The following is a 14,824-nucleotide window of genomic DNA, read 5'->3' on the forward strand; positions in this document are numbered from 1 at the left end:
GACGGGGCAGATTAATTCACATGGTAGGTCCTACCGAGATTTGAACTCAGATTGCAAGATCCAGAGTGATAACCTTTACAGCATAGAATGCTGGTTCAGATTTTACTGTCCTTGGTTCACAGGAAAAACAGAGAAAATATTTTCTGGACAGAAACGGTATCACCTGGGCTACCCTACCATGTAACATCTTGAAAAAAATCTTAATTATTTTCAGTTCATTGGGGGGCAGCAAGTTTTCAATTAATAAATGTACTAGGCATTCATATTAAAAATTTCCTGCAGGCTGGCCATTCATGCGTACCAAAGACTGCTTATTGACTCCCACCCACTTGTTTCTTTCACACAAGGCTATTTTAAAGTTGACAGGAGAGCAGTATGTCAATGAAGAATGAAGGTACGTCCTACCGAGATTTGAACTCGGATCGCAGGATTCAGAGTCCTGAGTGCTAACCATTACACCATAGAACCCCATAGTAATTATTGAAGTGTTCAGATTTTCCTGTCATTTGTTCACCGGATAAACAGCTAGAAATGAGATTATTGGTAGGCCACGTGAATAATTCAGCACAAAAGCTAGAAAGGTTCTACCGAGATTTGAACTCGGATCACTGAATTCAAAGTCCAGAGTGCTAACCATTACACCATAGAACCATATTATACATCCATTTGGGAATTGTACAGAAAAAAAATTACGCGTTTTAATTAGCAAATGTGGACTGTCGTTCCTATCACGTGTTGCAAATACTTTCAACAATCGTTGGACAGCTATATTCCAGGTCCACGGGGCAGATTAAATCACATGGTAGGTCCTACCGAGATTTGAACTCAGATTGCAAGATCCAGAGTGATAACCTTTACAGCATAGAATGCTGGTTCAGATTTTACTGTCCTTGGTTCACAGGAAAAACAGAGAAAATATTTTCTGGACAGAAACGGTATCACCTGGGCTACCCTACCATGTAACATCTTGAAAAAAATCTTAATTATTTTCAGTTCATTGGGGGGCAGCAAGTTTTCAATTAATAAATGTACTAGGCATTCATATTAAAAATTTCCTGCAGTCTGGCCATTCATGCGTACCAAAGACTGCTTATCGACTCCCACCCACTTGTTTCTTTCACACAAGGCTATTTTAAAGTTGACAGGAGAGCAGTATGTCAATGCAGAATGAAGGTAGGTCCTACCGAGATTTGAACTCGGATCGCAGGTTTCAGAGTCCTGAGTGCTAACCATTACACCATAGAACCCCATAGTAATTATTGAAGTGTTCAGATTTTCCTGTCATTTGTTCACCGGATAAACAGCTAGAAATGAGATTATTGGTAGGCCACGTGAATAATTCAGCACAAAAGCTAGAAAGGTTCTACTGAGATTTGAACTTGGATAACTGGATTCAAAGTCCAGAGTGCTAACCATTACACCATAGAACCATATTATACATCCATTTGGGAATTGTACAGAAAAAAAATTACGCGTTTTAATTAGCAAATGTGGACTGTCGTTCCTATCACGTGTTGCAAATACTTTCAACAATCGTTGGACAGCTATATTCCAGTTCCACGGGGCAGATTAATTCACATGGTAGGTCCTACCGAGATTTGAACTCAGATTGCAAGATCCAGAGTGATAACCTTTACAGCATAGAATGCTGGTTCAGATTTTACTGTCCTTGGTTCACAGGTAAAACAGAGAAAATATTTTCTGGACAGAAACGGTATCACCTGGGCTACCCTACCATGTAACATCTTGAAAAAAATCTTAATTATTTTCAGTTCATTGGGGGGCAGCAAGTTTTCAATTAATAAATGTACTAGGCATTCATATTAAAAATTTCCTGCAGGCTGGCCATTCATGCGTACCAAAGACTGCTTATTGACTCCCACCCACTTGTTTCTTTCACACAAGGCTATTTTAAAGTTGACAGGAGAGCAGTATGTCAATGCAGAATGAAGGTAGGTCCTACCGAGATTTGAACTCGGATCGCAGGATTCAGAGTCCTGAGTGCTAACCATTACACCATAGAACCCCATACTAATTATTGAAGTGTTCAGATTTTCCTGTCATTTGTTCACCGGATAAACAGCTAGAAATGAGATTATTGGTAGGCCACGTGAATAATTCAGCACAAAAGCTAGAAAGGTTCTACTGAGATTTGAACTTGGATAACTGGATTCAAAGTCCAGAGTGCTAACCATTACACCATAGAACCATATTATAAATCCATTTGGGAATTGTACAGGAAAAAAATTACGCGTTTTAATTAGCAAATGTGGACTGTCGTTCCTATCACGTGTTGCAAATACTTTCAACAATCGTTGGACAGCTATATTCCAGTTCCACTGGGCAGATTAATTCACATGGTAGGTCCTACCGAGATTTGAACTCAGATTGCAAGATCCCGAGTGATAACCTTTACAGCATAGAATGCTGGTTCAGATTTTACTGTCCTTGGTTCACAGGAAAAACAGAGAAAATATTTTCTGGACAGAAACGGTATCACCTGGGCTACCCTACCATGTAACATCTTGAAAAAAAATCTTAATTATTTTCAGTTCATTGGGGGGCAGCAAGTTTTCAATTAATAAATGTACTAGGCATTCATATTAAAAATTTCCTGCAGGCTGGCCATTCATGCGTACCAAAGACTGCTTATCGACTCCCACCCACTTGTTTCTTTCACACAAGGCTATTTTAAAGTTGACAGGAGAGCAGTATGTCACTGCAGAATGAAGGTAGGTCCTACCGAGATTTCAACTCGGATCGCAGGATTCAGAGTCCTGAGTGCTAACCATTACACCATAGAACCCCATAGTAATTATTGAAGTGTTCAGATTTTCCTGTCATTTGTTCACCGGATAAACAGCTAGAAATGAGATTATTGGTAGGCCACGTGAATAATTCAGCACAAAAGCTAGAAAGGTTCTACCGAGATTTGAAATCGGATCACTGGATTCAAAGTCAAGAGTGCTAACCATTACACCATAGAACCATATTATACATCCATTTGGGAATTGTACAGAAAAAAAATTACGCGTTTTAATTAGCAAATGTGGACTGTCGTTCCTATCACGTGTTGCAAATACTTTCAACAATCGTTGTACAGCTATATTCCAGTTCCACGGGGCAGATTAATTCACATGGTAGGTCCTACCGAGATTTGAACTCAGATTGCAAGATCCAGAGTGATAACCTTTACAGCATAGATTGCTGGTTCAGATTTTACTGTCCTTGGTTCACAGGAAAAACAGAGAAAATATTTTCTGGACAGAAACGGTATCACCTGGGCTACCCTACCATGTAACATCTTGAAAAAAAATCTTAATTATTTTCAGTTCATTGGGGGGCAGCAAGTTTTCAATTAATAAATGTACTAGGCATTCATATTAAAAATTTCCTGCAGGCTGGCTATTCATGCGTACCAAAGACTGCTTATCGACTCCCACCCACTTGTTTCTTTCACACAAGGCTATTTTAAAGTTGACAGGAGAGCAGTATGTCACTGCAGAATGAAGGTAGGTCCTACCGAGATTTCAACTCGGATCGCAGGATTCAGAGTCCTGAGTGCTAACCATTACACCATAGAACCCCATAGTAATTATTGAAGTGTTCAGATTTTCCTGTCATTTGTTCACCGGATAAACAGCTAGAAATGAGATTATTGGTAGGCCACGTGAATAATTCAGCACAAAAGCTAGAAAGGTTCTACCGAGATTTGAAATCGGATCACTGGATTCAAAGTCAAGAGTGCTAACCATTACACCATAGAACCATATTATACATCCATTTGGGAATTGTACAGAAAAAAAATTACGCGTTTTAATTAGCAAATGTGGACTGTCGTTCCTATCACGTGTTGCAAATACTTTCAACAATCGTTGTACAGCTATATTCCAGTTCCACGGGGCAGATTAATTCACATGGTAGGTCCTACCGAGATTTGAACTCAGATTGCAAGATCCAGAGTGATAACCTTTACAGCATAGATTGCTGGTTCAGATTTTACTGTCCTTGGTTCACAGGAAAAACAGAGAAAATATTTTCTGGACAGAAACGGTATCACCTGGGCTACCCTACCATGTAACATCTTGAAAAAAAATCTTAATTATTTTCAGTTCATTGGGGGGCAGCAAGTTTTCAATTAATAAATGTACTAGGCATTCATATTAAAAATTTCCTGCAGGCTGGCCATTCATGCGTACCAAAGACTGCTTATCGACTCCCACCCACTTGTTTCTTTCACACAAGGCTATTTTAAAGTTGACAGGAGAGCAGTATGTCACTGCAGAATGAAGGTAGGTCCTACCGAGATTTCAACTCGGATCGCAGGATTCAGAGTCCTGAGTGCTAACCATTACACCATAGAACCCCATAGTAATTATTGAAGTGTTCAGATTTTTCTGTCATTTGTTCACCGGATAAACAGCTAGAAATGAGATTATTGGTAGGCCACGTGAATAATTCAGCACAAAAGCTAGAAAGGTTCTACCGAGATTTGAAATCGGATCACTGGATTCAAAGTCAAGAGTGCTAACCATTACACCATAGAACCATATTATACATCCATTTGGGAATTGTACAGAAAAAAAATTACGCGTTTTAATTAGCAAATGTGGACTGTCGTTCCTATCACGTGTTGCAAATACTTTCAACAATCGTTGTACAGCTATATTCCAGTTCCACGGGGCAGATTAATTCACATGGTAGGTCCTACCGAGATTTGAACTCAGATTGCAAGATCCAGAGTGATAACCTTTACAGCATAGAATGCTGGTTCAGATTTTACTGTCCTTGGTTCACAGGAAAAACAGAGAAAATATTTTCTGGACAGAAACGGTATCACCTGGGCTACCCTACCATGTAACATCTTGAAAAAAATCTTAATCATTTTCAGTTCATTGGGGGGCAGCAAGTTTTCAATTAATAAATGTACTAGATTATTGGTAGGCCACGTGAATAATTCAGCACAAAAGCCAGAAAGGTTCTACTGAGATTTGAACTCGGATCACTGGATTCAAAGTCCAGCGTGCTAACCATTACACCATAGAACCATATTATACATCGATTTGGGAATTGTACAGAAAAAAAATTACGCGTTTTAATTAGCAAATGTGGACTGTCGTTCCTATCACGTGTTGCAAATACTTTCAACAATCGTTGGACAGCTATATTCCAGTTCCACGGGGCAGATTAATTCACATGGTAGGTCCTACCGAGATTTGAACTCAGATTGCAAGATCCAGAGTGATAACCTTTACAGCATAGAATGCTGGTTCAGATTTTACTGTCCTTGGTTCACAGGAAAAACAGAGAAAATATTTTCTGGACAGAAACGGTATCACCTGGGCTACCCTACCATGTAACATCTTGAAAAAAATCTTAATTATTTTCAGTTCATTGGGGGGCAGCAAGTTTTCAATTAATAAATGTACTAGATTATTGGTAGGCCACGTGAATAATTCAGCACAAAAGCCAGAAAGGTTCTACCGAGATTTGAACTCGGATCACTGGATTCAAAGTCCAGAGTGCTAACCATTACACCATAGAACCATATTATACATCGATTTGGGAATTGTACAGAAAAAAAATTACACGTTTTAATTAGCAAATGTGGACTGTTGTTCCTATCACATGTTGCAAATACTTTCAACAATCGTTGGACAGCTATATTCCAGTTCCACGAGGCAGATTAATTCACATGGTAGGTCCTACCAAGATTTGAACTCAGATTGCAAGATCCAGAGTGATAACCTTTACAGCATAGAATGCTGGTTCAGATTTTACTGTCCTTGGTTCACAGGAAAAACAGAGAAAATATTTTCTGGACAGAAACGGTATCACCTGGGCTACCCTACCATGTAACATCTTGAAAAAAAATCTTAATTATTTTCAGTTCATTGGGGGGCAGCAAGTTTTCAATTAATAAATGTACTAGGCATTCATATTAAAAATTTCCTGCAGGCTGGCCATTCATGCGTACCAAAGACTGCTTATCGACTCCCACCCACTTGTTTCTTTCACACAAGGCTATTTTAAAGTTGACAGGAGAGCAGTATGTCACTGCAGAATGAAGGTAGGTCCTAGCGAGATTTCAACTCGGATCGCAGGATTCAGAGTCCTGAGTGCTAACCATTACACCATAGAACCCCATAGTAATTATTGAAGTGTTCAGATTTTCCTGTCATTTGTTCACCGGATAAACAGCTAGAAATGAGATTATTGGTAGGCCACGTGAATAATTCAGCACAAAAGCTAGAAAGGTTCTACCGAGATTTGAAATCGGATCACTGGATTCAAAGTCAAGAGTGCTAACGATTACACCATAGAACCATATTATACATCCATTTGGGAATTGTACAGAAAAAAAATTACGCGTTTTAATGAGCAAATGTGGACTGTCGTTCCTCTCACGTGTTGCAAATACTTTCAACAATCGTTGTACAGCTATATTCCAGTTCCACGGGGCAGATTAATTCACATGGTAGGTCCTACCGAGATTTGAACTCAGATTGCAAGATCCAGAGTGATAACCTTTACAGCATAGAATGCTGGTTCAGATTTTACTGTCCTTGGTTCACAGGAAAAACAGAGAAAATATTTTCTGGACAGAAACGGTATGACCTGGGCTACCCTACCATGTAACATCTTGAAAAAAATCTTAATTATTTTCAGTTCATTGGGGGGCAGCAAGTTTTCAATTAATAAATGTACTAGGCATTCATATTAAAAATTTCCTGCAGGCTGGCCATTCATGCGTACCAAAGACTGCTTATCGACTCCCACCCACTTGTTTCTTTCACACAAGGCTATTTTAAAGTTGACAGGAGAGCAGTATGTCAATGCAGAATGAAGGTAGGTCCTACCGAGATTTGAACTCGGATCGCAGGATTCAGAGTCCTGAGTGCTAACCATTACACCATAGAACCCCATAGTAATTATTGAAGTGTTCAGATTTTCCTGTCATTTGTTCACCGGATAAACAGCTAGAAATGAGATTATTGGTAGGCCACGTGAATAATTCAGCACAAAAGCTAGAAAGGTTCTACTGAGATTTGAACTTGGATAACTGGATTCAAAGTCCAGAGTGCTAACCATTACACCATAGAACCATATTATACATCCATTTGGGAATTGTACAGAAAAAAAATTATGCGTTTTAATTAGCAAATGTGGACTGTCGTTCCTATCACGTGTTGCAAATACTTTCAACAATCGTTGGACAGCTATATTCCAGTTCCACGGGGCAGATTAATTCACATGGTAGGTCCTACCGAGATTTGAACTCAGATTGCAAGATCCAGAGTGATAACCTTTACAGCATAGAATGCTGGTTCAGATTTTACTGTCCTTGGTTCAAAGGAAAAACAGAGAAAATATTTTCTGGACAGAAACGGTATCACCTGGGCTACCCTACCATGTAACATCTTGAAAAAAATCTTAATTATTTTCAGTTCATTGGGGGGCAGCAAGTTTTCAATTAATAAATATACTAGGCATTCATATTAAGAATTTCCTGCAGGCTGGCCATTCATGCGTACCAAAGACTGCTTATCGACTCCCACCCACTTGTTTCTTTCACACAAGGCTATTTTAAAGTTGACAGGAGAGCAGTATGTCAATGCAGAATGAAGGTAGGTCCTACCGAGATTTGAACTCGGATCGCAGGATTCAGAGTCCTGAGTGCTAACTATTACACCATAGAACCCCATAGTAATTATTGAAGTGTTCAGATTTTCCTGTCATTTGTTCACCGGATAAACAGCTAGAAATGAGATTATTGGTAGGCCACGTGAATAATTCAGCACAAAAGCTAGAAAGGTTCTACTGAGATTTGAACTTGGATAACTGGATTCAAAGTCCAGAGTGCTAACCATTACACCATAGAACCATATTATACATCCATTTGGGAATTGTACAGAAAAAAAATTACGCGTTTTAATTAGCAAATGTGGACTGTCGTTCCTATCACGTGTTGCAAATACTTTCAACAATCGTTGGACAGCTATATTCCAGTTCCACGGGGCAGATTAATTCACATGGTAGGTCCTACCGAGATTTGAACTCAGATTGCAAGATCCAGAGTGATAACCTTTACAGCATAGAATGCTGGTTCAGATTTTACTGTCCTTGGTTCAAAGGAAAAACAGAGAAAATATTTTCTGGACAGAAACGGTATCACCTGGGCTACCCTACCATGTAACATCTTGAAAAAAATCTTAATTATTTTCTGTTCATTGGGGGGCAGCAAGTTTTCAATTAATAAATGTACTAGATTATTGGTAGGCCACGTGAATAATTCAGCACAAAAGCCAGAAAGGTTCTACCGAGATTTGAACTCGGATCACTGGATTCAAAGTCCAGAGTGCTAACCATTACACCATAGAACCATATTATACATCCATTTGGGAATTGTACAGAAAAAAAATTACGCGTTTTAATTAGCAAATGTGGACTGTCGTTCCTATCACGTGTTGCAAATACTTTCAACAATCGTTGGACAGCTATATTCCAGTTCCACGGGGCAGATTAATTCACATGGTAGGTCCTACCGAGATTTGAACTCAGATTGCAAGATCCAGAGTGATAACCTTTACAGCATAGAATGCTGGTTCAGATTTTACTGTCCTTGGTTCACAGGAAAAACAGAGAAAATATTTTCTGGACAGAAACGGTATCACCTGGGCTACCCTACCATGTAACATCTTGAAAAAAATCTTAATTATTTTCAGTTCATTGGGGGGCAGCAAGTTTTCAATTAATAAATGTACTAGGCATTCATATTAAAAATTTCCTGCAGGCTGGCCATTCATGCGTACCAAAGACTGCTTATCGACTCCCACCCACTTGTTTCTTTCACACAAGGCTATTTTAAAGTTGACAGGAGAGCAGTATGTCAATGCAGAATGAAGGTAGGTCCTACCGAGATTTGAACTCGGATCGCAGGATTCAGAGTCCTGAGTGCTAACCATTACACCATAGAACCCCATAGTAATTATTGAAGTGTTCAGATTTTCCTGTCATTTGTTCACCGGATAAACAGCTAGAAATGAGATTATTGGTAGGCCACGTGAATAATTCAGCACAAAAGCTAGAAAGGTTCTACTGAGATTTGAACTCGGATCACTGGATTCAAAGTCCAGAGTGCTAACCATTACACCATAGAACCATATTATACATCCATTTGGGAATTGTACAGAAAAAAAATTACGCGTTTTAATTAGCAAATGTGGACTGTCGTTCCTATCACGTGTTGCAAATACTTTCAACAATCGTTGGACAGCTATATTCCAGTTCCACGGGGCAGATTAATTCACATGGTAGGTCCTACCGAGATTTGAACTCAGATTGCAAGATCCAGAGTGATAACCTTTACAGCATAGAATGCTGGTTCAGATTTTACTGTCCTTGGTTCACAGGAAAAACAGAGAAAATATTTTCTGGACAGAAACGGTATCACCTGGGCTACCCTACCATGTAACATCTTGAAAAAAATCTTAATTATTTTCAGTTCATTGGGGGGCAGCAAGTTTTCAATTAATAAATGTACTAGGCATTCATATTAAAGATTTCCTGCAGGCTGGCCATACATGCGTACCAAAGACTGCTTATCGACTCCCACCCACTTGTTTCTTTCACACAAGGCTATTTTAAAGTTGACAGGAGAGCAGTATGTCAATGCAGAATGAAGGTAGGTCCTACCGAGATTTGAACTCGGATCGCAGGATTCAGAGTCCTGAGTGCTAACCATTACACCATAGAACCCCATAGTAATTATTGAAGTGTTCAGATTTTCCTGTCATTTGTTCACCGGATAAACAGCTAGAAATGAGATTATTGGTAGGCCACGTGAATAATTCAGCACAAAAGCTAGAAAGGTTCTACCGAGATTTGAACTCGGATCACTGGATTCAAAGTCCAGAGTGCTAACCATTACACCATAGAACCATATTATACATCCATTTGGGAATTGTACAGAAAAAAAATTACGCGTTTTAATTAGCAAATGTGGACTGTCGTTCCTATCACGTGTTGCAAATACTTTCAACAATCGTTGGACAGCTATATTCCAGTTCCACGGGGCAGATTAATTCACATGGTAGGTCCTACCGAGATTTGAACTCAGATTGCAAGATCCAGAGTGATAACCTTTACAGCATAGAATGCTGGTTCAGATTTTACTGTCCTTGGTTCACAGGAAAAACAGAGAAAATATTTTCTGGACAGAAACGGTATCACCTGGGCTACCCTACCATGTAACATCTTGAAAAAAATCTTAATTATTTTCAGTTCATTGGGGGGCAGCAAGTTTTCAATTAATAAATGTACTAGGCATTCATATTAAAGATTTCCTGCAGGCTGGCCATACATGCGTACCAAAGACTGCTTATCGACTCCCACCCACTTGTTTCTTTCACACAAGGCTATTTTAAAGTTGACAGGAGAGCAGTATGTCAATGCAGAATGAAGGTAGGTCCTACCGAGATTTGAACTCGGATCGCAGGATTCAGAGTCCTGAGTGCTAACCATTACACCATAGAACCCCATAGTAATTATTGAAGTGTTCAGATTTTCCTGTCATTTGTTCACCGGATAAACAGCTAGAAATGAGATTATTGGTAGGCCACGTGAATAATTCAGCACAAAAGCTAGAAAGGTTCTACCGAGATTTGAACTCGGATCACTGGATTCAAAGTCCAGAGTGCTAACCATTACACCATAGAACCATATTATACATCCATTTGGGAATTGTACAGAAAAAAAATTACGCGTTTTAATTAGCAAATGTGGACTGTCGTTCCTATCACGTGTTGCAAATACTTTCAACAATCGTTGGACAGCTATATTCCAGTTCCACGGGGCAGATTAATTCACATGGTAGGTCCTACCGAGATTTGAACTCAGATTGCAAGATCCAGAGTGATAACCTTTACAGCATAGAATGCTGGTTCAGATTTTACTGTCCTTGGTTCACAGGAAAAACAGAGAAAATATTTTCTGGACAGAAACGGTATCACCTGGGCTACCCTACCATGTAACATCTTGAAAAAAATCTTAATTATTTTCAGTTCATTGGGGGGCAGCAAGTTTTCAATTAATAAATGTACTAGGCATTCATATTAAAGATTTCCTGCAGGCTGGCCATTCATGCGTACCAAAGACTGCTTATCGACTCCCACCCACTTGTTTCTTTCACACAAGGCTATTTTAAAGTTGACAGGAGAGCAGTATGTCAATGCAGAATGAAGGTAGGTCCTACCGAGATTTGAACTCGGATCGCAGGATTCAGAGTCCTGAGTGCTAACCATTACACCATAGAACCCCATAGTAATTATTGAAGTGTTCAGATTTTTCTGTCATTTGTTCACCGGATAAACAGCTAGAAATGAGATTATTGGTAGGCCACGTGAATAATTCAGCACAAAAGCTAGAAAGGTTCTACCGAGATTTGAACTCGGATCACTGGATTCAAAGTCCAGAGTGCTAACCATTACACCATAGAACCATATTATACATCCATTTGGGAATTGTACAGAAAAAAAATTACGCGTTTTAATTAGCAAATGTGGACTGTCGTTCCTATCACGTGTTGCAAATACTTTCAACAATCGTTGGACAGCTATATTCCAGTTCCACGGGGCAGATTAATTCACATGGTAGGTCCTACCGAGATTTGAACTCAGATTGCAAGATCCAGAGTGATAACCTTTACAGCATAGAATGCTGGTTCAGATTTTACTGTCCTTGGTTCACAGGAAAAACAGAGAAAATATTTTCTGGACAGAAACGGTATCACCTGGGCTACCCTACCATGTAACATCTTGAAAAAAATCTTAATTATTTTCAGTTCATTGGGGGGCAGCAAGTTTTCAATTAATAAATGTACTAGGCATTCATATTAAAGATTTCCTGCAGGCTGGCCATTCATGCGTACCAAAGACTGCTTATCGACTCCCACCCACTTGTTTCTTTCACACAAGGCTATTTTAAAGTTGACAGGAGAGCAGTATGTCAATGCAGAATGAAGGTAGGTCCTACCGAGATTTGAACTCGGATCGCAGGATTCAGAGTCCTGAGTGCTAACCATTATACCATAGAACCCCATAGTAATTGTTGAAGTGTTCAGATTTTCCTGTCATTTGTTCACCGGATAAACAGCTAGAAATGAGATTATTGGTAGGCCACGTGAATAATTCAGCACAAAAGCTAGAAAGGTTCTACCGAGATTTGAACTCGGATCACTGGATTCAAAGTCCAGAGTGCTAACCATTACACCATAGAACCATATTATACATCCATTTGGGAATTGTACAGAAAAAAAATTACGCGTTTTAATTAGCAAATGTGGACTGTCGTTCCTATCACGTGTTGCAAATACTTTCAACAATCGTTGGACAGCTATATTCCAGTTCCACGGGGCAGATTAATTCACATGGTAGGTCCTACCGAGATTTGAACTCAGATTGCAAGATCCAGAGTGATAACCTTTACAGCATAGAATGCTGGTTCAGATTTTACTGTCCTTGGTTCACAGGAAAAACAGAGAAAATATTTTCTGGAGAGAAACGGTATCACCTGGGCTACCCTACCATGTAACATCTTGAAAAAAATCTTAATTATTTTCAGTTCATTGGGGGGCAGCAAGTTTTCAATTAATAAATGTACTAGATTATTGGTAGGCCACGTGAATAATTCAGCACAAAAGCCCGAAAGGTTCTACCGAGATTTGAACTCGGATCACTGGATTCAAAGTCCAGAGTGCTAACCATTACACCATAGAACCATACTATACATCCATTTGGGAATTGTACAGAAAAAAAATTACGCGTTTTAATTAGCAAATGTGGACTGTCGTTCCTATCACGTGTTGCAAATACTTTCAACAATCGTTGGACAGCTATATTCCAGTTCCACGAGGCAGATTAATTCACATGGTAGGTCCTACCAAGATTTGAACTCAGATTGCAAGATCCAGAGTGATAACCTTTACAGCATAGAATGCTGGTTCAGATTTTACTGTCCTTGGTTCACAGGAAAAACAGAGAAAATATTTTCTGGACAGAAACGGTATCACCTGGGCTACCCTACCATGTAACATCTTGAAAAAAATCTTAATTATTTTCAGTTCATTGGGGGGCAGCAAGTTTTCAATTAATAAATGTACTAGGCATTCATATTAAGAATTTCCTGCAGGCTGGCCATTCATGCGTACCAAAGACTGCTTATCGACTCCCACCCACTTGTTTCTTTCACACAAGGCTATTTTAAAGTTGACAGGATAGCAGTATGTCAATGCAGAATGAAGGTAGGTCCTACTGAGATTTGAACTCGGATCGCAGGATTCAGAGTGCTAACCATTACACCATAGAACCCCATAGTAATTATTGAAGTGTTCAGATTTTCCTGTCATTTGTTCACCGGATAAACAGCTAGAAATGAGATTATCGGTAGGCCACGTGAATAATTCAGCACAAAAGCTAGAAAGGTTCTACTGAGATTTGAACTCGGATCAATGGATTCAAAGTCCAGAGTGCTAACCATTACACCATAGAACCATATTATACATCCATTTGGGAATTGTACAGAAAAAAAATTACGCGTTTTAATTAGCAAATGTGGACTGTCGTTCCTATCACGTGTTGCAAATACTTTCAACAATCGTTGGACAGCTATATTCCAGTTCCACGGGGCAGATTAATTCACATGGTAGGTCCTACCGAGATTTGAACTCAGATTGCAAGATCCAGAGTGATAACCTTTACAGCATAGAATGCTGGTTCAGATTTTACTGTCCTTGGTTCACAGGAAAAACAGAGAAAATATTTTCTGGACAGAAACGGTATCACCTGGGCTACCCTACCATGTAACATCTTGAAAAAAATCTTAATTATTTTCAGTTCATTGGGGGGCAGCAAGTTTTCAATTAATAAATGTACTAGGCATTCATATTAAGAATTTCCTGCAGGCTGGCCATTCATGCGTACCAAAGACTGCTTATCGACTCCCACCCACTTGTTTCTTTCACACAAGGCTATTTTAAAGTTGACAGGATAGCAGTATGTCAATGCAGAATGAAGGTAGGTCCTACCGAGATTTGAACTCGGATCGCAGGATTCAGAGTCCTGAGTGCTAACCATTACACCATAGAACCCCATAGTAATTATTGAAGTGTTCAGATTTTCCTGTCATTTGTTCACCGGATAAACAGCTAGAAATGAGATTATTGGTAGGCCACGTGAATAATTCAGCACAAAAGCTAGAAAGGTTCTACTGAGATTTGAACTCGGATCAATGGATTCAAAGTCCAGAGTGCTAACCATTACACCATAGAACCATATTATACATCCATTTGGGAATTGTACAGAAAAAAAATTACGCGTTTTAATTAGCAAATGTGGACTGTCGTTCCTATCACGTGTTGCAAATACTTTCAACAATCGTTGGACAGCTATATTCCAGTTCCACGGGGCAGATTAATTCACATGGTAGGTCCTACCGAGATTTGAACTCAGATTGCAAGATCCAGAGTGATAACCTTTACAGCATAGAATGCTGGTTCAGATTTTACTGTCCTTGGTTCACAGGAAAAACAGAGAAAATATTTTCTGGACAGAAACGGTATCACCTGGGCTACCCTACCATGTAACATCTTGAAAAAAATCTTAATTATTTTCAGTTCATTGGGGGGCAGCAAGTTTTCAATTAATAAATGTACTAGGCATTCATATTAAAGATTTCCTGCAGGCTGGCCATTCATGCGTACCAAAGACTGCTTATCGACTCCCACCCACTTGTTTCTTTCACACAAGGCTATTTTAAAGTTGACAGG

General features: G+C 39.3%; 26 non-coding genes across 26 annotated transcripts; all 26 read right to left on the reverse strand.

Moving 5' to 3' along the window:
* Positions 1 to 392: 392 nt before the first annotated feature.
* Positions 393 to 468, reverse strand: trnaq-cug (transfer RNA glutamine (anticodon CUG)). The gene has a single exon. It is a non-coding gene; the product is annotated as a tRNA-Gln (tRNA).
* A 111-nt stretch (positions 469 to 579) lies between these two features.
* On the reverse strand, positions 580 to 651 carry trnaq-uug (transfer RNA glutamine (anticodon UUG)). The gene has a single exon. It is a non-coding gene; the product is annotated as a tRNA-Gln (tRNA).
* A 524-nt stretch (positions 652 to 1,175) lies between these two features.
* On the reverse strand, positions 1,176 to 1,247 carry trnaq-cug (transfer RNA glutamine (anticodon CUG)). Its single transcript has one exon. It is a non-coding gene; the product is annotated as a tRNA-Gln (tRNA).
* Positions 1,248 to 1,954: 707 nt separating this feature from the next.
* On the reverse strand, positions 1,955 to 2,026 carry trnaq-cug (transfer RNA glutamine (anticodon CUG)). The gene has a single exon. It is a non-coding gene; the product is annotated as a tRNA-Gln (tRNA).
* A 708-nt stretch (positions 2,027 to 2,734) lies between these two features.
* Positions 2,735 to 2,806, reverse strand: trnaq-cug (transfer RNA glutamine (anticodon CUG)). Its single transcript has one exon. It is a non-coding gene; the product is annotated as a tRNA-Gln (tRNA).
* Positions 2,807 to 3,514: 708 nt separating this feature from the next.
* trnaq-cug (transfer RNA glutamine (anticodon CUG)) lies at positions 3,515 to 3,586 on the reverse strand. Its single transcript has one exon. It is a non-coding gene; the product is annotated as a tRNA-Gln (tRNA).
* Positions 3,587 to 4,294: 708 nt separating this feature from the next.
* trnaq-cug (transfer RNA glutamine (anticodon CUG)) lies at positions 4,295 to 4,366 on the reverse strand. The gene has a single exon. It is a non-coding gene; the product is annotated as a tRNA-Gln (tRNA).
* Positions 4,367 to 4,976: 610 nt separating this feature from the next.
* On the reverse strand, positions 4,977 to 5,048 carry trnaq-uug (transfer RNA glutamine (anticodon UUG)). The gene has a single exon. It is a non-coding gene; the product is annotated as a tRNA-Gln (tRNA).
* Positions 5,049 to 5,475: 427 nt separating this feature from the next.
* Positions 5,476 to 5,547, reverse strand: trnaq-uug (transfer RNA glutamine (anticodon UUG)). Its single transcript has one exon. It is a non-coding gene; the product is annotated as a tRNA-Gln (tRNA).
* Positions 5,548 to 6,851: 1,304 nt separating this feature from the next.
* trnaq-cug (transfer RNA glutamine (anticodon CUG)) lies at positions 6,852 to 6,923 on the reverse strand. Its single transcript has one exon. It is a non-coding gene; the product is annotated as a tRNA-Gln (tRNA).
* A 707-nt stretch (positions 6,924 to 7,630) lies between these two features.
* trnaq-cug (transfer RNA glutamine (anticodon CUG)) lies at positions 7,631 to 7,702 on the reverse strand. The gene has a single exon. It is a non-coding gene; the product is annotated as a tRNA-Gln (tRNA).
* Positions 7,703 to 8,312: 610 nt separating this feature from the next.
* Positions 8,313 to 8,384, reverse strand: trnaq-uug (transfer RNA glutamine (anticodon UUG)). The gene has a single exon. It is a non-coding gene; the product is annotated as a tRNA-Gln (tRNA).
* A 524-nt stretch (positions 8,385 to 8,908) lies between these two features.
* On the reverse strand, positions 8,909 to 8,980 carry trnaq-cug (transfer RNA glutamine (anticodon CUG)). Its single transcript has one exon. It is a non-coding gene; the product is annotated as a tRNA-Gln (tRNA).
* A 111-nt stretch (positions 8,981 to 9,091) lies between these two features.
* On the reverse strand, positions 9,092 to 9,163 carry trnaq-uug (transfer RNA glutamine (anticodon UUG)). Its single transcript has one exon. It is a non-coding gene; the product is annotated as a tRNA-Gln (tRNA).
* Positions 9,164 to 9,687: 524 nt separating this feature from the next.
* On the reverse strand, positions 9,688 to 9,759 carry trnaq-cug (transfer RNA glutamine (anticodon CUG)). Its single transcript has one exon. It is a non-coding gene; the product is annotated as a tRNA-Gln (tRNA).
* Positions 9,760 to 9,870: 111 nt separating this feature from the next.
* On the reverse strand, positions 9,871 to 9,942 carry trnaq-uug (transfer RNA glutamine (anticodon UUG)). The gene has a single exon. It is a non-coding gene; the product is annotated as a tRNA-Gln (tRNA).
* A 524-nt stretch (positions 9,943 to 10,466) lies between these two features.
* Positions 10,467 to 10,538, reverse strand: trnaq-cug (transfer RNA glutamine (anticodon CUG)). The gene has a single exon. It is a non-coding gene; the product is annotated as a tRNA-Gln (tRNA).
* Positions 10,539 to 10,649: 111 nt separating this feature from the next.
* Positions 10,650 to 10,721, reverse strand: trnaq-uug (transfer RNA glutamine (anticodon UUG)). The gene has a single exon. It is a non-coding gene; the product is annotated as a tRNA-Gln (tRNA).
* A 524-nt stretch (positions 10,722 to 11,245) lies between these two features.
* Positions 11,246 to 11,317, reverse strand: trnaq-cug (transfer RNA glutamine (anticodon CUG)). The gene has a single exon. It is a non-coding gene; the product is annotated as a tRNA-Gln (tRNA).
* Positions 11,318 to 11,428: 111 nt separating this feature from the next.
* On the reverse strand, positions 11,429 to 11,500 carry trnaq-uug (transfer RNA glutamine (anticodon UUG)). Its single transcript has one exon. It is a non-coding gene; the product is annotated as a tRNA-Gln (tRNA).
* A 524-nt stretch (positions 11,501 to 12,024) lies between these two features.
* Positions 12,025 to 12,096, reverse strand: trnaq-cug (transfer RNA glutamine (anticodon CUG)). The gene has a single exon. It is a non-coding gene; the product is annotated as a tRNA-Gln (tRNA).
* Positions 12,097 to 12,207: 111 nt separating this feature from the next.
* Positions 12,208 to 12,279, reverse strand: trnaq-uug (transfer RNA glutamine (anticodon UUG)). The gene has a single exon. It is a non-coding gene; the product is annotated as a tRNA-Gln (tRNA).
* A 427-nt stretch (positions 12,280 to 12,706) lies between these two features.
* Positions 12,707 to 12,778, reverse strand: trnaq-uug (transfer RNA glutamine (anticodon UUG)). Its single transcript has one exon. It is a non-coding gene; the product is annotated as a tRNA-Gln (tRNA).
* Positions 12,779 to 13,478: 700 nt separating this feature from the next.
* trnaq-uug (transfer RNA glutamine (anticodon UUG)) lies at positions 13,479 to 13,550 on the reverse strand. The gene has a single exon. It is a non-coding gene; the product is annotated as a tRNA-Gln (tRNA).
* A 524-nt stretch (positions 13,551 to 14,074) lies between these two features.
* On the reverse strand, positions 14,075 to 14,146 carry trnaq-cug (transfer RNA glutamine (anticodon CUG)). Its single transcript has one exon. It is a non-coding gene; the product is annotated as a tRNA-Gln (tRNA).
* A 111-nt stretch (positions 14,147 to 14,257) lies between these two features.
* Positions 14,258 to 14,329, reverse strand: trnaq-uug (transfer RNA glutamine (anticodon UUG)). Its single transcript has one exon. It is a non-coding gene; the product is annotated as a tRNA-Gln (tRNA).
* Between the last annotated feature and the right edge of the window lie 495 nt (positions 14,330 to 14,824).

Source organism: Salmo salar, chromosome 04 (genome assembly GCF_965601325.2).
Source record: "Salmo salar chromosome 04, fSalSal1, whole genome shotgun sequence".
NCBI classification, from domain to species: Eukaryota; Metazoa; Chordata; class Actinopteri; order Salmoniformes; family Salmonidae; genus Salmo; species Salmo salar.